Here is a 23,477-nt window from a genome sequence, read left to right as displayed (position 1 = left end):
CAAGCTTATCTATAGCTTTTGGCAAAGATGAATTACAGAATAGCTTTAGATTAACTGGCATAGGAAACTTGGGTTTAATTAACTTTGGTTAGAAACACCTCTAACCTACCTTATACATTGCTCAGTTCAATTTTGTAAGCAAGATTTTATATGATATGAGAATGTAAATAGACTAATATCATAAAGTGAAGATTGGCAATAAACTGATTCAAGAAAACACAAACTATGATTATGTTGTATTTACAGAAATTCTTCATAGGCATAGAGTTAATTCATTTTTTTTTTTTTTTTTTTTTTTTTTTGTAACTTGATTGCTGAGTCTGGTACTGGCTTTTTTTGGTGTTGAGTGGAATAGATATAAAAAGTATTGATAATATTAATTTAAGCAGTTTGATTAGATATCACAGATTGTAGTTAGAAGTGTAATAGTATGATACTTAAACATCATGGTAAATAAAAATTTACCAAAAGATGTGGGTGTGTACTTTACCTGCCCATAATTTATAATTACTTGCCCTTACCACAACTAATAATATTCCTATTCAAACCTTACCTGCTCTTAGACCTGACGGGATAAAAGTCATAAGTATTTAGACTTCATGTTGCAATGAAGGTACTAATTAAAAGAACTTTCATGGTAAGGCTTCAAAGAGAGGTTAGGCAAAACTGCCTAGTGAATCCTCCCCTTTAAATATTTTCTAGGCATGGCTATAGGTTGTATTGTTTGGAAGTTACAAAAAAATATGGTCATGAATAACAGCATTTTTGAAGGCTGTCATTGACATACAAGTGAATAAATCAAAGTTTGTGAGGTAGAAATATAATACAGAAAGACCTTTTTCTGGTATGTATATGTATGGTGACATGAAGCAGGAGACTAGTAACTTCTTATGGATTTTCCTTGAGAATTAATGAAGGAATATTGATATTCTTGCTCCCCTCCAAAAAAAAACTTTTATCAAACTGGAGTGAGTAATTCAAATTGGTGCGTCAATAAAAATTTTGCTAGTGATGGGCATGTACACCTCTGTTAATCATTGAAAACATTTTGTAGATCCTGATACAGGTGCATGTACCCAGACCATTGAGAGGCTATAATCAGATATGGACATATGTCATCTGTTGGGGAGTAAAAAAGTTGTTTGTTCCGACACTTCCTACAAACCATTTGCTTTTTAAATATTAAACTTAGCCGGTGAATATATCATAGCTGACGTCTCGGACGGCTCGACAGATACCAAAAACTCGCGAGCGATCGCCGTGAAGGTTGCGGGTGTGACCACCAGCGCCGACTATCGGCCAGATACCGCATATACTTGTCAAGTTCTCCAGTTCTTCTCTGTCTGTCTTGTCGACAAGTTGGTTCCGCTCGCTTATGACCTTGAGTTTTCGACCTATTTGGTGAAGTACTTTACTTTGGTTGTTTATTGGCTTTCGCTGTGACGGGTGTTTCTTCTTCAATTAAACTCTTGAAACCCTTTTTTTTTGGCTGGTGTTTATTGTTGATGACTTTGGTTTTGACTTGGATTTTCTCTGATTGTTCAATATGGCTGACCCTTCTCCTATCCCTGAACCTAAATATCGCAAGTGTGCGAGGGATTGCAACAAACGTCTTCCCAAGGCCTCTATCGACCCACATACCGTTTGTTCTAATTGCCGGGGTAAATCCTGCCAATTAGGAGATCAGTGTGATGAGTGCGTGGTCTTGTCAGAATTCGACTGGCTTGAGTATGACAAATATACTCGTAAGCTGGAGAGAGATAGGGTGAGGAGAAGCTCCTCTAGATCTTTGGAATTTTCCTCCTCCCATGCCCCTGAACCTAATCCTTCCCATGTAGTAGTTGTTCCTGAACCCCCTACTAGCACTCATGAACCGTTCATGCGGGATATGTTTCTAGCGATTCAAGCTTTTGGCGAAAAAGTTGAGTCCTTAGCATCGGACCGTAACCAACTCATGTCAGATGTTAAGTTGTTGAAGTGTCAGAGTGGTAAAACAGAAAATCGTAGTGATAAAGGGATAAGTGCGCAAAGTGTCTATAGTGTTGCGACCGAGGGTTCGTCTGTTCGTGCTTGTCGCTCCCCTAGTCCGAGACCTCTTTCAGGCTCCCCTGCACCAGGGAGAAGTAATGTCGTAGGACTTAAGGGGACGAGAGGCGTTAACCAACGTACAAACGTTCCCTCTTTGGTATCGGACGTTTCTCGTCAAGATCGCCCTTACCATAAGACGGGTGAGACTATGTTCTCCTCGTCCTCCGAAGACTTATCGCACAAGAAACCTTGGCGCAAGGTTTCTAGACCCTTGAAGCGAAAGTCAGTCCCTTCAGGACAGGTCCAGTGTCCTGGCTGTAGCCATTGGGACAGCTCTGACATTTTGCAGTCGTCGGATGACTGTTCGCCTATTAAGCGCAAGCGTAACACAGGGTCCGAGGGTCACGGTAGAGGCAATGTTTTGCCAACGCAGACGTTACCGACGTCACGGCCCGTTCCGACTCCCGTTGATCCGAAGTGGGTTGTCCTGCGGGACATGCAGTCTAAGCTTGCCTCCCTTATGGAAGAGTATGACTTTGAGCAGGTTCGCGATGATCCTTTGCTTTCGAGTCGCCAGTGCGCTGAACATGACTCTGGCCGTCAGCCGCCCAAACGAGTTTTCACTCGTCCGTTTGACATTAGTGCTGACGTTTCTAGTACTTTGAAACGCGATGTTAGTAGTCTTTCACGTCAGTCACGTGACATGGATCCCCCCTTGCTGCAGTCTCGTACTGACGTTCAGCTGTTGCCGCCGCAGCCCCGCACTGACGTTCGCCGACCGGCTCCGTTGCCTCGACGTGACGTTGAGCGTCAGTCACCGCAGTCGGAGGTTGTTTTGCCTGCTCAGACTCTGCAGTCAATGAAGTTCCGACGTGACGTCGAGCGTCAATCAACTTCAGCTGTTGTTGTTGGTCAGTCACAGGGATTTCAGTCCTTTCAGCAGCGGCATGACGTCGCTTCCTCTTCTGCTACTGCTGCTCCTTTGCTTGTTGACATTGCCTGTCAAGCGTTGCCTCCTCGGCAGATCTCTCCTTTTCATGAGACTCGGCAGTTGTCGGACGAAGTTCCGTCGGATGAGGAAGTCGCTGATCCCCTTCCAACTGATATTCCTTTGGGGACTTTGTCGGACGGAGAGGAGCCTAAAGCTGCTCAGCCCTCTCTGGATTTTAAAAAGATCATGCTGATTTCTAGGGAACTGTTTCCTGACCATTTTGTAACTGCTGCTCCTCGTTCACCTCCGTCAGAGTTTACGCTAGGCCTAGCTACTTCGACGCCGTCGTTTACTAAGCTAGTGCTCTCTCGCTCTTCTAAGAGAGCTTTGCGTTTACTAGGCGATTGGTTGATTACCAGGAGGAGTTTGAGGAAGACAGCCTTTGCTTTCCCCCCTTTTAAACTGGCTTCTAGAGCAAGCGTCTGGTATGACACTGGAGAAGTTCTCGGCTTGGGAGTTCCTGCCTCTGCCCAGGGAGACTTCTCAAGCCTCGTAGACTCTCCCTGTCGCCTGGCCATGAGACGCTCTAAAGTTTACTGGTCCTCTTCGGACCTTGATCATCTCCTCAAAGGGGTTTACAGGGCCTTCGAAGTTTTTAACTTCTTGGATTGGTCGCTGGGAGCCTTGAGCAGGAAGATCTCTTCGGCCGACCGTGATGTATCCGTGCTTATTATGTCCTGCATGGACAAAGCTATCCGTGATGGCTCTAATGAGCTCGCCACTACCTTTACGGCAGGAGTCCTTAAGAAGAGGGAGACTCTTTGCTCGTTCCTTTCGGCAGGAGTAACTTCCTGCCAAAGGTCAGAGCTTCTCTTTGCCCCGTTGTCTTCTGCCTTGTTTCCTCAGCAGTTGATTAAGGATATTGCGGCTTCTCTGGTGCAGAAGGATACCCACGACCTGATGGCTACGTCGGCACGCAAGGCTGCTCCTTCATCGTCTTATGTCGTAAGACCCAAGCTCGATACTCCAGCAACTAGGTTTATCCCGCCCTTTCGTGGCAGAGCCCCCAGTAAGGGAGGCGCTCGTGCCGACAGTAAAAGAGGCAAGAGGAGAGGATCCAAGTCCTCCCGTGGCAGAGTCTGACTGCCCACGTCCTCAGACAGCGGTAGGGGCCAGACTGAACAACTTCTGGCAAGCCTGGGAGAAGAGGGGTGCAGACCGAGAGTCTGTTTTGTTGCTAAAGGAGGGGTACAAAATACCTTTTGTACGGAGACCTCCTCTGGTAAAAGTTCCTATAGACCTCTCTCCCAGGTATTGAGAGGAGTCAAGGAGACAGGCACTACAACTGCAGGTGTCTCAGTTGCTAGAGAAGGAGCGGTGGTGAAAGTCTCGGACCTTCAATCACCGGGATTTTACAACCGTCTCTTCCTAGTCCCAAAGCATACAGGAGGTTGGAGGCCGGTGCTGGATGTCAGTGTGCTCAACGTTTTTGTTGTCAAAACAAAATTTACAATGGAGACCACGAAGTCCGTCCTAGCAGCGGTCAGAGAGGGAGACTGGATGGTCTCTCTCGACCTGCAGGATGCGTACTTCCACATTCCTATACACCCGGATTCTCAACTGTATCTGAGGTTTGTATACAGGAATGTAGTGTACCAATTCCGAGCACTGTGCTTCGGCCTCAGCCCTGCTCCTCTTGTTTTTACGAGGCTCATGAGAAATGTGGCAAAATTTCTTCATTTATCGGGGATTCGAGCCTCCCTGTACCTGGACGACTGGCTGCTCAGAGCGTCGTCCCGTCATCGCTGTCTGCAGGACCTTCAATGGACGTTGGATCTTGCAAAGGAGTTGGGACTGTTGGTGAACTTAGAGAAGTCTCAGCTGACTCCCTCCCAAACGATTCTCTATTTGGGGATGGAGATTCACAGTCTAGCTTTTCGGGCTTTTCCGTCTGCCACCAGGATAGATCAAGCCTTGCTCAAAGTCCGCCTCATGCTGAGAAAAGACCGTTGCTCAGTGAGAAGTTGGATGAGCCTCCTAGGGACGCTGTTATCCCTGGAACAATTTATCTCTCTAGGGAGACTTCACCTTCGCCCTCTCCAGTTCCATCTAGACTCCCATTGGGACAAGAACAAGACTTTGGAAGCTGTCTCAATCCCGATCTTCGAACCAGTAAAGACGTGCCTGAACAGGTGGGACAGCAACATAGGTCTTCGAGAGGGTCTGTCCCTGGCGGTCAAGAACCCAAACCACGTGTCATTTTCAGACGCGTCGGATTTGGGTTGGGGAGCGACTCTGGATGGTCTGGAATGTTCGGGTCTTTGGACGTCGGATCAGAGGAGCCTTCACATCAACTGCAAGGAGCTGTTGGCTGTTCACTTGGCCTTGACGAGTTTTGAGAGTCTTCTCCGAAACAAAGTGGTAGAAGTGAATGCGGACAACCCCACAGCCTTGGCGTACATCTCCAAGCAAGGAGGCACTCACTCCCACACACTGTTTGTCATCGCAAGGGACCTCCTCATCTGGTCAAAAGATCGAGGCATCTCACTGTTGACAAGGTTCGTCCAGGGGAAATTGAACGTCTTGGCGGACTGTCTCAGTCGGAGAGGTCAGGTGATCCCCACAGAATGGACCCTCCACAAGGACGTGTGCAAGAGTCTTTGGATGACTTGGGGTCAGCCCACCATAGACCTCTTTGCGACCTCATTGACCAAAAGGCTCCCGACCTATTGCTCTCCAGTCCCAGATCCAGAGGCGGCCCACATAGATGCCTTTCTGCTGGACTGGTCTCACATGGACGCTTACGCATTCCCGCCGTTCAAGATCATCAACAGGGTTCTGCAGAAGTTCGCCTCTCACGGAGGGACAAGGTTGACGTTGGTTGCTCCCCTCTGGCCCGCGAGAGAGTGGTTCACAGAGGTACTTCAATGGCTGGTAGACGTTCCAAGGAGTCTACCTTTAAGGATGGATCTCTTACAGCAGCCCCACGTAAGGAGTCTTCATCAAAGCCTCCCCGCGCTTCGTCTGACTGCCTTCAGACTATCGAAAGACTCTCAAGAGCTCGAGGATTTTCGAAGGAGGCAGCCAGAGCGATCGCGAGGGCTAGGAGATCATCTACTATCAAGGTCTACCAGTCGAAGTGGGAGGTCTTTAGAGAGTGGTGCAAGTCATCCTCTATTTCCTCTTCCAGTACCTCTGTAGCCCAAATTGCAGACTTTCTCCTACATCTGAGAAATGTTCGCTCCCTCTCTGCTCCCACTATTAAGGGCTACAGGAGCATGTTGGCTTCTGTGTTCAGACATAGAGGCTTGGATCTGTCAAATAATAAAGATCTCCAAGATCTCCTTAAGTCCTTCGAGACCTCTAAGGAGCGTCGTATGTCAACTCCTGCTTGGAACTTAGACGTGGTCCTAAGGTTCCTAATGTCCTACAGGTTTGAGCCATTGCATTCAGCCTCCCTGAAGGATCTCACCCTCAAGACGCTTTTTTTGGTGTACTTGGCTTCGGCTAAAAGGGTCAGTGAGATCCATGCCTTTAGTAAGAACATCGGCTTCTCTACAGATAAAGCCACATGTTCGCTTCAACTTGTTTTTTTGGCCAAGAATGAACTGCCTTCTCGTCCTTGGCCTAAATCTTTTGATATACCTTGCCTGTCAGAAATCGTAGGCAACGAGGTTGAAAGAGTACTGTGCCTAGTTAGAGCTCTTAAGTTTTATTTGGCTCGTACTAAACCATTACGAGGTAGTTCTGAGGCCTTATGGTGCTCCGTTAAGAAGCTCTCATTGCCCATGTCTAAAAATGCTTTATCGTACTTTATTAGATTTTTAATCCGGGAGGCACATTCTCATTTAAGTGAGAAAGATCGTTGTTTACTTAAGGTCAAGACGCACGAAGTAAGAGCGATAGCAACTTCGGTGGCTTTTAAGCAAAACAGGTCTCTGCGAAGTATTATGGACGCGAACTTTTGGAGGAGCAAGTCGGTGTTCGCTTCATTTTACTTAAAAGACGTCCAGACTCTTTATGAGGACTGCTACACCCTGGGTCCATTCGTTGCAGCGAGTGCAGTAGTGGGTGAGGGTTCTACCACTACATTCCCTTAATTCCAATATCCTTTTAATCTTCTCTTGAAATGTTTTTAATCTTGTCTTGGGTTGTACGGAAGACTAGGAAGTCTTTCGCATCCTTTTTGATTTGGCGGGTGGTCAAATGTCGTTTCTTGAGAGCGCCCAGATTAAGGGTATTGATGAGGTCCTGTTGTATGGGTGGTCGCCCTGGATATAACAGCTCCTGGGAGTCTTTCAGCATCCTGAGAGGATGGCTGGGCTTCGTGAGGAAAGCAGACTAATAAGGCAGAGTAATCGTCAGAGTCAGCTTCCTTACCAGGTACCTATATTTAATTGGTTTTTTTATGATATAATTGTCAAAAACTCATGAGCATATACGCCTTTATTGCATTAATACTGGTCTCTACCCACCACCATGGGTGTGAATCAGCTATTATATATTCACCGGCTAAGTTTAATATTTAAAGATGATATTTTGATTATAAAATAAATTTTTTAATATACTTACCCGGTGAATATATAAATTAAAGGCCCTCCCTTCCTCCCCGATAGAGACCCAGCGGACTGAGAAGAACTGGAGAACTTGACAAGTATATGCGGTATCTGGCCGATAGTCGGCGCTGGTGGTCACACCCGCAACCTTCACGGCGATCGCTCGCGAGTTTTTGGTATCTGTCGAGCCGTCCGAGACGTCAGCTATTATATATTCACCAGGTAAGTATATTCAAAAATTTATTTTATAATCAAAATATCATTTTTATTATATGAAAATATTACTTTGGCAAATGTAAACAACCCCACTGCAGGGGGGGGGGTGGTAGCTGGGGTAGACCAGCCATCCCGCTCTCACACTCAGCAGCGATATGACCTCACTTTTGCTATTGGCTCGGTGGAGTGCGTAGTACCTTTATGTTGGCCATGGAGACAGATCTCCATGCCCTTGGCCCAACATGCAGACATCATGCCTGTTCACAGGGATCTCCTTGTAGTGAGTGTAGGGAGTGGCCAGCAAACCAGTGGGTGCAGTTTGGTAGGTGCCAGAAAAAATCCAAAAGGGATTCTTTGCCTTCGAGGTCTTCCTTGAAGGCAAATAAGACCCGACTTCTTACTCTGGTATCACGTCCCTCCCCCCCCCCCCCCCCCCACACACACACACACACTTGACTCTACTTGTTAGGTCTCCCCTGGAAGACGATCCAGAAAGAGTGGAGGCCAACTGACCTCTGGACAGCCTTCTGTTGCTGAGTGCCCTACTGCTTCCTACAGAAGCGATGGTACCCTCGGCCGGAGGGGAATCTCTGTCTGTTAACGCTATGCGTCAGCTCTGGTCTTCCTTGGGAATCTCGTGTTCACCCACTAAGGAACAATTGTTCAAGGTGCTTCCGTTAGGGCACAGCTGCCTCCCCAGGGGTTGACGTCTATCATCCCCTCTGAGACTCTGGGGTGGATAACCCTTTACATCTTCTCATGTCCCTAGCTGCAGCACTTCCTGCTTTTGCTCTATTACCCATCGTTCATGAATAAGAGCAGTTGCAGCCTGGCACCACTCGGAGTGACGTGATGGGTGACCCTTTCGAAACAAACCCAAAAGCTGACTACCCCCATCCTTCAAAGCTTGCCAATTGCATTGCGCACCCTCAAACCGAGTTTACTCAGCATGCTGAGGTCCTGTAGTGCATGAAGCCCTTAGCTTCACTGCCCAGTGTTGAGCACCTTTCTCATTGGCTAGTGAGGGCCTCCTCACCTGAGTGGTCTCCCCCTTCAGGGTTGAGGAAATGAGTACTGGATTCTACCAGGCCTCGTTCCAGCTCCTTGGAACATTGCTCTTCGGATAGAGACAATGAGGCGGTACGGAGACTTTTCATGTTTCCTGCCCCTCGCCGTTGAGTTTGGAAGACACAACAAGATGCTTGACATTTTGTGAGGATAAGTTCTTTGTGTCATGCACCTTCGGCTTCTTTTCCGTAAAGGAAGAGCCTGCTTGCCGCTGTTCACCAGTGAATGGGGAAAATGCCCTTGCCTTAATCGCCACCATACGAGCTTACGTCTCCTCTGCAGGGCACATACGGCAACTCTTCAACCTCCTGTGGGAGCGTTGATGAGGGATTTTGCTGGATCCCTCGTTGCTCAGGCATGCGGCTGAGTAGACCCTAAGATAGTGACAGAGCCTTGTACAGTGTTGCACACCCAACCTCCGAGCATTAGCGAGGTGGGTGGGCGAGCTTTTCTCGCTGGCGAAGGTCTACTCGCAACTTTGGTTGCACTTATTGAGTTCCTGCCTCGCACTGCTTTGGCCGCCCATGCACACACAAGATCTGCCACTACTTTACATCACCATGTAATAATGCTTACAGTTGCTTTATTTTTTCCATATATAAATCCATTATATATAACTTACTGTACGTTTTCTCGTCCATGCTCTGATAAATGATTTCCATGATGGGTGAATTTACAAGTACTTAATGTCAAATTAAAAGCCAATTAATCACACAACCTCACTATAGCTAATTTATTGATTTTAAAATACCCCATTTTAGTTTACCACCAATTACCAAGATTATCTATCTTATCACTTTTAGAGTCACAAGCTACTCATCGCTTAAAATACCCATCGTTCAAATTGTTCTGCTGAAAATAACCATCGTTTAAATAGAATCTCTCAAACAAGTTCGCTGAAATGGACTTTGCCGAATAGGTATACAACACTGGGTCTCGAGACTTAAGGTTCCATATCCTCAGAATGAGGTTCTTGGTTCAGTACCAACCATAGCAAGACAGGAGTAGTCCCTGCTAGGGACATTCCTGACTACCTTGACCCACCTCAAGCTCCTATGGGTTTAGGCTTGGGAGTGGATGACGGTTCTGATCAGTCAATTGACTTGCCAACGCCAGCCCGACCTAAGATCTCTCATCTGGAGTAGGAGGAGACGGATCATGTATTTAATCAGGCGTTAGCTTGCATAAAGAAGATTAATTCCTTGGGTGACATTTCTCATGTAAGCCCTGAGGGAAAGGAAACAGTCCTTGACCATCCCAAGTAGCAGGAGTATCCCAAGCCCTCAGAGCTGGGAACTCATTTGGTTCCTCCGCTGTATATATGACATAGGCATTACGAAATAATAGATGATGATCCCTCTCCTATGCTATTGGACCTGGCTATACTGCTGTTGACAAGAATATCACCCTCGAGAAACTAGCAGCTTTACTGATCTCTTTTCTGCAGCAGAAGCTGCAAACATAGAACGGATTGTAAAGTGTTCGTTGCAAGCCATCTCATGGTTAGTCTACTGGCTCACTTCAGTAAATATCTCTTCCGTAATGAAGATTTCTCTACTAAGCAGAGACGGGAAGCAATGTCATCCTTTTTGCTTTCTGACGCTAGCGCAATGTAGTTTTTAATTCACAACATTGTCAACCAGTGGTACAACTGGATCTTGAAACAGCCTGACTCCGTTTCAAGATTCCAAAGGCAGGCACCAAGGAGGGAAGCGCTCAAGCTTCACAACTCGCCGATGGAGGATCTTCCCCTCTTAAACAAGGATGACACCAATGCTGTTGCTAAGCGCTGGAGGAAAGTGAATTATGACTCCCTTCTCGAAAGGGCGATGGTATCATGCCCTTATTCTTTGGTACCACCTAACCCAGAGATCACCTCCTGGTAAATTGACAGGGTCATATGATGGTGTCTAATGCCCCCAAGCAGCCAGCTTTTAGGAAGCAGGGTCCCAGGCAACCCTTTCTGCAAAAAGGACTTCAAGGCAGAAGAGGCAAAGGAGGAAGAGGAGGCAGACATGGCTACTCCCACCAGGGGTGCATTCCTCCTACATGTCCACAGGTAGGAGGATGCCTGCTGAGCAAACAGCAGAGGTGGACGAGGCATGGGGCCGAACCTTGATCGGTCTACATCCTCCGTGCGGGCTACCATGTCCTGTTCATCTCTTTCTCTCTCCATTCATTTGATATCCAGTAATGTTACATCCTTATACAAGCCCTTCTGAGTGTCAACCTGGACTCAGAAGAATGTCATTTGTCTTCTTAGTTATTTAGACGATTGGCCGATTTTTGCAGATGGTGCAGTTTCTTGCAACCTGAAACAGACTAATTGAGTTTTGTCGTGATCTGGGGATCGGGATAAATTGAGAGAAGTCCTCTCTGCTACCAACTCAGAAACTGGTATACCTCTTGATGGTAATAGACACCCATCTATGCAAAGTCTTTCCATCCGAAAGCAGAGAGGAGAGACTAAGAAGGCAACACTACCCTTAATACATGACTCGCTACCCTCCCATCGGTGGTTCAAGTTGTTTGGATACCTGACTGCTTTACAGTGTCTGGCACCAAACAGCTATCTTCGTACAGTGTCTCTCCATTGGTTTGTCAGTGAGGCTAGAGGGGTGTGGGGTGGTGTTTCCCCACTACCGGGAGGTAACTACCAGTCAGTTGTTGACACTTCGTTATAATTCTTATAATACTTAATTGTAGTATTCCAGATTTGCTTTTATCATTTCCCTATGTAAAGGACTAGGGTTTGTATAGTTAGAAACTAACACAAATTACTTCCCAATTTGTCGGTTTTATACTGTTTATAATTATAGTTATATTAATTCCACAGAACAAAAGGCATGGGCAGATTCACAACTTTCTACAGGAAGAGGCATGGACAGATTCACAGCTTTCTACAGGAAGCAGCTACATTACACCATCACCTAATAGAAGAAAGTAGACTCCAATTATTATTTACCATAGCTACAGAAAGACCTCAGTCCTCGACCTCCTACATGTGGGTAAGGGACAACTTAATTTTTTTAATGTTGGCCAATGTTTTAATTATCGGTTTATATGTGAAACTGTTATGCGATTGGAAGGGCTATTCCAGGTAGTTGAAACCCATTGGTAAGGAAAGAAAAAGACCTGGAATCCCAAGACAGATTCTGTGAGTTATAAAAAAATCTTTTATTCTTACCCGTATACAAACATCCGTCCTTTAATATGAGAATTGATTCAAGCGCAGATGGAACTTAGCAGTTAAAAACTTTTAATGAGGTGTCAGCATTAGCTGTTAGTTAGCGGTCGGCGGCAAGGAAGCTCTGCCGTTCTGCTGGTACACTGAATAGTCACTTTGATTCTTTCCACTGAATATCAAAGAGGTGCTTTCAGCTTCTCTTCAAACTTGTAATTATTCCTACACAAATACAAACCATCATCCTTTACTTATAGGAGATTGCTAACAGCAAAAGCTGGAACATGGCAGTTAAAACTTTAATGAGGTTTAAACAACCATCAGATAGTCCCTCGACGTCATCCTATAGGTTGCCTATCCTCGACCTCTTTCCTATGACTCTTTCCTTTCCCCTTCCCTGGTGGCCTCTGTCAGTAAAGAGAAGTTCCCTTTAATCTATAACAAACCTCTAGGTAGGGTTTTGTACCAACCGTGTGTCACACGATCGTACATAGTAACGACATTTCATTTTTTGTATATATTATGCTTGTATCTTCACTCTCCCCTCACACTGATAGGAACCTGAAATAACATGTCTGTTTTACTCAACGTTAACTGTTAACCGGTGAGCTTGTCAGTTAAACATGAAATTGCCTGTTATGTTTTGTATGCCATTTTTGCCTGAAGTTTATGTATATATAAACGAATGTTCTGTAATAAAGTTTACTCAGTTGCTTTCATACTGCCTTTGAGTCACGACCTTCTCTTGGCCCGTCACAGTTTTCTCATTTCTCCTTAGGATATCAGAGTCTTCCCCACGAGGGGAGTTTTTTCTTTTCAGTTTGTTGCTACTTGTGGCAGATAGGAAGATTCCTAAGCACAGGCCGACCGAATCAAAAGTTCCTTATGAACTCGCTAGGTTCTGCTACAGTGTTTTGTGGAAGATGTAGCATATACAGGCGCTAGCAGTCACTCCTGCAGAAGGACATTCCTCAGACGCTTTGGGATTACCTCGACACTGCCCTTCTAGGACAAGGCCAACATCCTTCATCCTGATCTTCTTGGAACAGCTGGACCCTGCAAGTAACTTCGAGCAACTTCTATGCTGCAGCTCCAAGCTTTGCCCTTTAGGAGGTCCTTCTCCAGAGCTCTCCTGCTCCTCGAAGCATGCTCACAAGGTTGCTTGTCAACCTTGTCCTGGTCTTTGATCTTCAGACGAAGATCTCTGATGCCTCTGACATCCTTCCTGTTCATTATGGAGCTTCTAGATACGGGAAGTGACTTTGAGCATGTTCTCAGCTGCAGTTCCAATTGTCATCCTTCAGGAGGTCCACTCCAGAGCACCTTAGCAATTTGGAGCATGCTCACAAGGTTGCTGGTCAACCTTATCCTAATCCTTCTTCTTTAGAGGAGGATCTCTGATGCATCTTGGATTCATCTCCTGGTGTTCTTGGAGTTTTAGACCTTTGTCATCCCAGGGGGCTTTGAAGTAGCCTGAGTAGTCTCTATCGTCATTTAGGGGCTTCGAAGAAAGAGAGTCTTACACCCAGTTGTGATTACGATATTCCTGGTCGGGCTCCTACTGGTTGCCATAGCCTCTGTACCATGGTCTTCCACTGTCTTGGGTTAGAGTTCTCTTGCTTGAGGGTACACTCAGGCACACTATTCTATCTGATTTCTCTTCCTCTTGTTTTGTTAAAGATTTTATAGTTTATATAGGAAATATTTATTTTAATGTTACTCTTCTTAAAATATTTTATTCTTCCTTCTTTCCTTTCCTCACTGGGCTATTTTCCCTGTTGGGGCCCCTGGGCTTATACCATTCTGCTTTTCCAACTAGGGTTGTAGCTTAGCAAGTAATAATAATAATAATAATAATAATAATAATAATAATAATAATAATAACAACAACAGGTTGGGTTCCTACAGGTCACACTCTTTATAAGTCGCGCTCCTACTGGTCACACTCCTACTGGTCGCGCTACTCCTGGTCGCGCTACTCCTGGTCGCGCTACTCCTGGTCGCGCTACTCCTGGTCGCGCTACTCCTGGTCATGCTTCTCCTGGTTGTGCTGCTCTTGGTTGTGCTGCTCTTGGTCTCGCTCTTCCTGTTGGACTCCTCCTGGTTGTGCTCTTCCTGACTGTGCTCCACCTAGTCATGCTAATTCTGGTCGTGCTTCTCCTGGTCGCGCTTCTCCTGGTCGCACTTCTTTGGTTGCTCTTCTCCTGGTTACGTTTCTCCTGGTCAGCTTCTCCTGGTCCGACGCTTCTCCTGGTCACTCTTCTCCTGGTCACTCTTCTCCTGGTCACTCTTCTCTTGATCGCGCTTCTCCTGGTCACTCTTCTTATGATCACACTTCTCCTGGCTGCACTCTCCTCCTGGTCGAGTTCCTCCTGGTTGCACTTTTCCTGGGCGGGTTCCTCCCAGATCGCTATTGAAGCTGACTAGACGAGCCTCATTAGCCGCCTTGAGTCTCATAGACGTGCAAGGCACCAGAGAGGTGGCGGCAAGCACGATGCATAGTTTTATAAATGAGCTACTCCAGACGCTCTACTTCTAGAGGCACTTTCTACATGCACTCTTAGTCGAAATCCCCCGTGAGTTACGCCCTGGTATTATTATAGAACAACACGGCGAAGACAAATTTTAACAATATCTGATGGGATTTCTCCTAATTTGATTTTTGGTTATGAATCACCTCCCTGACTCTAGAAACGTGCCATATAACCACTATCAATAAATCATACCGATACAGTACTCACTGTACAGTACTCAATGGAAATAACTGTCCAGGTAGACATTAAAAGATTATACCGCTTCTCTTCCAGCTCAGATTTTGGGCTGTACCATGACAAGATTAGTTAACAACACTTCGGCAGCAATAAGCAAGGTCTGAGAGTAGCTGAGAGGACCAATTTATATATGATTAGCTTGCTACTATTCTTCAGAAAATTAAAACTTTGGCTTTGAATCCAAGTACTAAAACTGACTTCATTGAAACCTTTTCAGATAGCTAAAGTTTTTGAAAATATTTTAATGCCCTCCATCTCTACCAAAGAAATTCATCATATCTACCCTCTTAATGAGAGAATGCCTTGATGAAGTCATTGAGCTTCAGCACGGCATTCTATTCCCGCGCTGAAACTTGGTGACAGGCAAGAGGGCTCTCGAACTTGGGGAAATTGCTCCCCCAGTTTGAATCTAAATTTCTCTCTTTCTTATCTTTTTCTTCCTCTTTATATTGATTCAACCTTCTCCTAATATTATAAACTTTCTTTCATGTTGCTGTCCCAACCCTATGAGTAAAATTTTCCGTATGTATGTGTATATATTTATATATATATATATATATATATATATATATATATATATATATATATATATATATATATATATATATATATATATATATATATATATATATATATATATATATATATATGTTTATTATTATTTTTTTTTCTTTTTTTATGGCATGGATGTTTCTACATCTGTTATTGCCGCTGGGGCGGATGTTTCTACATCCGGTATTGCTACCTGCTTTGATGAATGGGGAATGTGTCACGGTTGGGAGGGTTTGTGCTCAAAGCTATATGTGAGAGTATTGGATGATCTCAGCCATCCCGAAGATGGTTTGGACCTTTTTGGCGGAACTATTTTCAAGTGTTGGGTCTTCAGAATCCAGGGGATCCAATGCTTCTGGTAGGACTCTCGGCTTTTGGTCGGAAGCCCGTCATTACAGATATGGGGAGGATGATTCCATAGTTTCTTGGTCTCAGTCCTAACAAGCGAGTTCAGCTTACACCTGTGCCTCTATATCTGTTTTGATGCTATCCTTCGGGTAGGGTATGGAGTGGACCATCTGGGAAGTATACTCTCACTGTGCCAGTAGTAGAGAGTGCAAATTTCCTTCCCAATATGTGACGCCTTAATGTTCTCAAGCAGGTAAATCAAACTATTCAAAATATCACTTCTCTTTTCTTTATGCTAATGGATTCTGATGACAACGACCCCACCTACCCTGGATATGCTGTCTCGCCCCCGGCACTGTTGACGATCTCTGGCAATTCATTTAAAGAAAATTCCATTGACGATGTAGGAACTAAAAAGGACTATTTTTTAAACATTCGAAAAAAGGGTAATTTGGGCAACACAGGAAAACTGAATGTCCTGCACGTTACCCAAATCCCATTAGAAGCTAATTATGATGTGCTACATAAAATATTTGAGTGTTACGGATTAATAAAAAGAAATTAGAATGAAACTTCAAGATGATAATTGGGATTCTTGGTTATCATTTAATTTTCACGAGGAAGCATTTAATGCAAGCCGTAACATTGTTAATATTAAAGTAGGTAATATGAGTATCAAGGGTGCTCTGTATGATGGGGCACCCCAAAGAAAGCCAAAACCACCAATGTGGCTTCTTGCTCAATCTACAGAAGGTACGGAAAATTATATCAAGATCTGCAAATATCTTCAGAGGAAGGTAGGAACGATCACCCCTATAGATATATCTCGATTCGGTAAGAAAAGTTACTTGATAAAGGCCAAGTCATACACACTATCTGTTATATTGTTCAATTTGAAGACAGTAAATGATGATATAAAATTGAACGTCAAACCCCATCTAAACTCTAGCTATGGAAGGGGAGTGGTTTTCAATAGGGATCTATATGAATTTACCGAAGAGGAGATATTGGCTATGTGTCCACTATCAGTGTGGAAAGTACATAAAGTACCTGGAACATCAATGATTGTTCTTACTTGACGGGATGCTGATGTACCTTTCCACATAGACATTGAAAATGAAAGGATTAGAGTTCAACCTTTTAAACAGAAGCCACTACAATGTTAGAATTGCTTTAAATTTGGGAATCCTTCCAAAGTTTGCAAGAATGATAAAATCTGTAATACTTGCTCCAATATTTACCATGGGGAATGTACACTTGAGGCAAGGTGCTTAAACTGCAACTCTAATCATAAATCTAATGATAGGAGCTGCCAGTTTTATAAGTTAGAAGAGGCTGCCCTCAATAAATCAATTATTGAACATGTAAGCGTGGGGCATGCCAAGAGATTATTAAATAAATTTAATACTTATGTAAAGACATTAAAAACAGGAGAAAAAGTTCCCCGGGAATCATCTCACCCACCTACTACTGTAGGTAGTTCTCGAAAAAGGAATTCCCCATCCATTGAAAAAGTGCTGCACAAGACAAGAACATCTCCTAAAGATTATCATTGAGTATCAACCAAAAGACATTGCCCACCACTATCAAACCTTTGTCCCCCATTACAAAGGATAGTACTAACCTCTCCCAGGCCATATCCTAGCTTGATTTATTGGAGATTCCACCTGAAACCAAGTTATCAGGTATACCTGTTGTGGGGAAGGTACAAAAACCTGGTAACTCAAAACCTATTAATCGTAAAAGAGAGACCCCTTCATCTCTCTCACCCACTTCCATAAGAAATATTAGAGTTATGACATCAAATAAATATGATGTTTTGTCTGTTGATGTTTCCGATCAACCAGAAGACAATTTAAATAAATCAGAAATTCAAGTTGAGGTCCACCATCCACCTCAACAAATAGATCAAAAGGATACAAAGAAAAACACAAACGTAAAACCCAACATAACAAGACCATCTCTGAAGAAACTTACTGGAAATAATGTTAGATTAAAAACTACTAATGGGAAGACCTCATCCAATATGTCTACCAGAAATAATCCATAGTTTTCTCATCCATTTTGCAATGGAACTGTCAGGGTTTAAGGGCGAAATTTGAAGAACTTAAGCTCCTAATTCATAAACATTCCCCCATAATTGTTTGTCTACAGGAAAGTATGCTTGATGCTAACACTCCTAGTCCTTGAGAGTATGTTAGCTATAGAACACCATATAATCATCAAGCAGGGAGCCATGGCGGAAGTCTCATGTACGTTCGTCGAGATGTTCCCCAAATACCTAGGTCTATATGTACAACCCTGCAGGCAGTGGTTGTGCAGATTGATATGGGGAGAAAATATACAATATGCTCTCTGTACTTACCTCCAAATGATAATATTCTATATGATGATTTAGCAGAGGTAATTCAACAACTCCCTCAACCATTTCTCTTACTGGGAGATATGAATGGTAGACATCCTTTATGGGGTGATGTTTTGGTAAACACAAGGGGCAATATTATCTCATCAATTGTGGAGAATGAGGATGTGGGACTCCTTAATACAGGAGAGCCCACGCACTTTCATGTTCAAACGGGTATCTTGTCATGCATTGACCTTTCAATTGCAAGCTCTAACTGCCTTCTTGATTTTGATTGGAGGACATTAGATGATTGGCATACTAGTGATGATGCACCAATCATTATAAACACCAACAAGGGTCCGCCTTTACAAAGATCGCCACAATGGAATCTTGACAAGGCAGACTGGGTTGAATTTTGTGAGCTAAGTGAAATCAAAGGTAGTGCAGAACAGTTTGAAAGTATTGATGATGCCATAGACCCACTGAATGGAACTCTCCATACAGCAGGAATAAATTCGATCCCCAAAACCACAGGACTATTCAAAAGACGACCAGTCCCGTGATGGTCTTCAGAATTAACAGCCTTGCACAAAGTCAACAGAAAATCTCTGACTTGATTGCGTAGACGCCGTACGGATGAAAATTTGATAACGTACAAAAAGTGTAGAGCACAGTTCCGTCGTGCCATGAAAGAAGCTAGACGCCAATCTTGGGTGGCTTTTGTTTCCTCCATTAGTAGTAGAACACCACCATCTTCTGTATGGAGGAAAGTAAAAAAGATTGCAGGCAAATTCACCCCAAACTCACCACCAGTGTTGAAAGTAAATGTTCAGTATTTGACTGAAGGAAATGTATCGTGCAAGAGTGTAGCAGCTCCTGGTCACCAGTACAGGAGCATTGAAGAAAAGAAATTTTAAATTTTGCAACAGGAAGGGAAGAGTCATATAATTCTCCTTTCACCAAAAGGGAATATGATTTGGCACTTTCCACTTGTAACAATACAGCCCCTGTACATTTTAATACAAAGTTATTTATTTTAAGCATTATTAATAGAATATGGCATGATCATAGTTATCCAAGTGTTTGGGAACTAGCCATTATTTTAGCCTTTTTAAAACCCGGTAAGGACAAGTTTTTAGCAGTAAAGTACCGACCTATTGCATTGACATCTTGTTTATGTAAAATTATGGAGATGGTCAATGCAAGACTGATGTGGTACCTTGAAAAGAAGGGTGTTTTATCACCGACTCAATGTGGATTCAGAAAAATGCACTCAACGACTGATGTGTTGATAAGACTTGAGTCCTCTATTTGTGAAGCCTTTGCTTCCAAACAGCACCATGTGACAGTCTTTTCTGACCTTGAAAAGGCATATGATACCACTTGGAGATATGGTATACTTAAAACAATTCATGAATTGGGATTGAGAGGAAAGCTGCCACTATTTGTTCAGGCATTTCTTTCAAATAGAGTTTTTCAAGTGAGAGTGGGGGAAGCTCTATCAGAGAATAAGTGTCAGGAAGAAGGAGTTCTTCAGGGGAGTGTGCTGAGTGTAACCCTTTTTGCACTAGCAATTAATTGGATATCCTCAGTCATTCCCCGGGATGTTCTCTCAACATTATTTGTGGATAATCTCTCAATATCATTTGCTGGAGCTAGAATGGCAATGGTTGAGAGAAAAATACAACTCTCAGTTGACAAAATTATCCAGTGGGCCGATATGAATGGATTTAAGTTCTTGACAAGTAAAACAACTATTGTCCATTTTTGTCGTATCAGGGGAGTACATTCAGACCCTGATATATACATTAAAGGTCAACGGATACCATGTGCAAGTGAAGCTAAATTTTTAGGTTTGATATTTGATTGTAGGCTTACATGGGTTTCTCACTTAAAAGCATTAAAAGCTAAATGTCTCGATGTTCTGATTATTTTAAAAGTATTGTCCCATACATCATGGGGGGGCAGACCGCAATACTATTTTGAAATTATACAAGGCCTTGATTTTTTCCAAAATCAGTTACGGATGTTAAATATACTCCTCAGCCACCCCAAGTTGATTAAAGATATTAGATTCAATACATCGTGGTGGTATTAGATTTTCCACATGAGCGTTTAGATCCTCACCTATACCAAGTCTCCTTGTTGATGCTGGAGAGTTACCTCTAGATCTTTACCGAATTTCTACTATTATTCGGTATTGGTTTAGATTGCAAAGACTCAACAATTCTCTAGCCTTTCAGAGTTGTACCCAAAATCTCCTCAACCTTATGGGTTTGGGTGAAACAGTTTTTAAACAGTCTTGATATAATTAGAATCAAGGTGCTTCCATTTAAGGTATCATCAACGCCTCCATGGATATTACCAGAGATATCTTTTTGTAAATATTTTATTGGAGTTAAGAAGAATATGACTGACTTAGAATCCAGGTCTCTGTTTATGGAACATGTTGAAGTACATAGGGGATCAACTTTTATATATACTGATGGCTCCAAATCTGATGCTGGCGTTGGATTTGGAGTACATAATAATGGTTTTAATTGTAGAGGTGCACTTCCTCAAACAGCTTCAATATTTACTGCCGAACTGTATGGCATACTAACCGCTGTTGAGAAAATAGCATTGGAAAAGGAGGGTAATTTTACCATTTTTAGTGATGCAAGAAGTGTCCTTCAAGCTTTAGAAGTTTTTAATTCTAGTAACCCTCTAGTTTTAAAGATTTTAGAATGGATTTTTATTATTGGAAGGAGAGATATAATGGTTCGATTTTGTTGGGTTCCAGCACATGTAGGTGTGTGTGGGAATGAGAAGGCAGATTCATTGGCGAAGAATGCAGCATCAGAATTGGTACTAAGAAGGTATCACATTCCCTATAATGACTTCTTACCTAACATCAAGAAATTGCTTTGCAATAAATGGCAACAGCACTGGGATAGTCTAGATGGGAATAAAATGAGAGAAGTAACAAATGTCATATCTCCTTGGAGGTATGACATGATGGCCCGAAAATGGGAGACGTCTCTTTGTCGTCTTAGTATTGGCCACACTCGGTTGACACACGAGTTTCTGCTGAAGGGCCAACACCAACCATATTGTGAGGACTGCTTGGTACCTCTAACAGTGAGGCATTTGTTGACCGAATGCCCCAATTATAATAACTTAAGGAATAGATATTTATTTGAGGCTCGAGATGAGGGTAGCAGGTTCATCCTTGCCAAGATTCTTGGACATAATGTTTCCTACTATGCAAGTGGCATTTTTAGATTTATTTCAGAAGCAGGTCTTCTGAAAACTATCTAACTTTTACAATGACATTAAACTTTTATGGTTTTAATTGAATATTCGTATATTTTTCTTTATATATATGTAGACTAAATGATATCGGCGTCAATGACCTTAGATGTCAGGATGCCTGAAAACTTTAAATCAATCAATCATTATATCTAATTATCTATTCCCGTATATAACTGTTAGATTTTAATTTCATTAACTTATTAATACTTCAAATACAATATTACCAATGCAATGATGGTACTGTTACTCTTATCAAAAATTATATTCATAAAATCATTGTTTAAAGAATAGGATTGATGAAAGTAGCAATCACATATTATACATGGTTGCTATTATAGTTTCGAATGATTATCCATGCTGAACTTTGTCTACCTTTTTTTTTTTACAAACTGATTATAAAAACTGTTTCCTTCAGATATTTTTGTTAAGAACATAACATCATGGTCAAATTTAAGGTATAAAAACTGTTTCCTTCAGATATTTTTATTAAGAACATAACATCATGGACAAATTTAAGGTTCAAAGTGTTTGTTATCTTGATCTGTAGAGATGTAGTTGAATATGCTAGTTATCTTAATGGATAATCCTAAAAAGTGACTCTTATGCAGCATATTAAGTATCATGTCGCTTTACTACTTGAAGGTGAAAACATCTGGAGTAAGGATTCTTTATTTTTCTTACAGATGCGTGTATTAACCTGCACATTTGAAACCCAAAAGCCGAAAGTTACTTGTGGAAAACCCTATTCACCTAATAATATGGGAAAGAGATGGAAGCTAAAGGATCGCTGATGGCACAATATTAAGTTATTCATGTCTAAATCAAAACTGATTATAGGGCTGGAGGCTGTAAGATTCAACTCACATCAGTTTAAAGATTAGTTAAAATTTTCGTAATTTTTTTCATAAGTTTACACCTCAGTTAGGTTATAGAATAGGTAATGAATATATATATATATATATATATATATATATATATATATATATATATATATATATATATGTATATATATATATATATATATATATATATATATATATATATATATATATATATAGATATATAGATATATATAGATATATTTATATATATATACATATATATATACATATATATATATATATATATATATATATATATATATATATATATATATATATATATATATATATATATATGTATGTATTGGCCTTGTGTGAGACAAAGATGAAAGGAAAGGGTGAAGTGATGTTTGGTGAAATGTCTGGTAGAGTGTCTGGGATTGAAAGGGGAAGAGCGAGAGAGGGTGTGGCTTTATTGCTGAGTGAATGGATGACAGGTAAAGTAGTGGAATGGAAGGAGATATCATCTAGGTTAATGTGGGTAAGGGTTAGGTTGAGTAGGGAATGTTGGGCGTTTGTCAGTGCGTATGGGCCAGGTAGTGAGAAAAGTGAAGAAGAGCGGAATGAGTTCTGGAATGAATTAACTAGGTGTGTAGAAGGACTGGGTAGAAGGAATTATGTAGTTGTCATGGGTGACTTAAATGCTAGAGTGGGCGCTGGAGAAGTATAAGGTGTCATTGGGAAGTATGGCGTACCAGGTGAAAATGAGAGTGGTGAGAGACTGGTAGATATGTGTGTTGAACAAGAGATGGTAATAAGTGCTAGCTTTTTTAAAAAGAAATATAAAAATAAGTATACATGGGTAAGAGTGGCAAATGGAAGAGTAGTAGAAAGGGCATTAATGGATTATGTGTTGATAACTAAAAGAATGTTTGGAAGATTGAAAGACGTGCACGTGTTTAGGGGTATGGCTAACGGTATGTCTGATCATTTTTTGGTGGAAGGAAAATTAGGTGTAGCAAAAGAGTGGGGGAATAGAGTGGGTGGATGTAAAAGGGAGCTAGTGAGGGTTGAAGAGCTAATAAAACCGGGGGTAAAAAGTAAATATCAGGAAAGGTTGAAAATGGCATATGACGAGGTGAGAGTAAGAGAAACTGGTAATTTAGAGGAGGAGTGGAAGTTAGCAAAAGAAAATTTTGTTGGGATTGCAAGTGATGTATGTGGCAAGAAGGTGGTTGGAGGCAGCATGAGGAAGGGCAGTGAATGGTGGAATGAAGGAGTGAAGGTAAAAGTGGAAGAGAAAAAGAGGGCTTTTGAAGAATGGCTGCAGAGTAATAGTATAGAGAAGTATGAAAAATATAGAG

The 23,477-nt window shown here is 42.4% G+C and overlaps 1 long non-coding RNA gene across 1 annotated transcript in view; it reads left to right on the top strand.

Moving 5' to 3' along the window:
* LOC137616227 (uncharacterized) overlaps positions 1 to 23,477 on the top strand; it is a 36,772-nt gene that overhangs the window by 1,638 nt on the left and 11,657 nt on the right. The window contains exons 2-3 of the long non-coding RNA XR_011039351.1: positions 11,636 to 11,807; positions 21,976 to 22,140. This is a non-coding gene — a long non-coding RNA (uncharacterized lncRNA). The remainder of the gene's footprint in view (positions 1 to 11,635; positions 11,808 to 21,975; positions 22,141 to 23,477) is intronic.

Source organism: Palaemon carinicauda, chromosome 22 (assembly GCF_036898095.1).
Source record: "Palaemon carinicauda isolate YSFRI2023 chromosome 22, ASM3689809v2, whole genome shotgun sequence".
Classification (NCBI taxonomy): domain Eukaryota; kingdom Metazoa; phylum Arthropoda; class Malacostraca; order Decapoda; family Palaemonidae; genus Palaemon; species Palaemon carinicauda.
The sequence above is the reverse complement of the archived record's forward strand: the minus strand, read 5'-3'. Positions and strand labels throughout refer to the sequence as shown.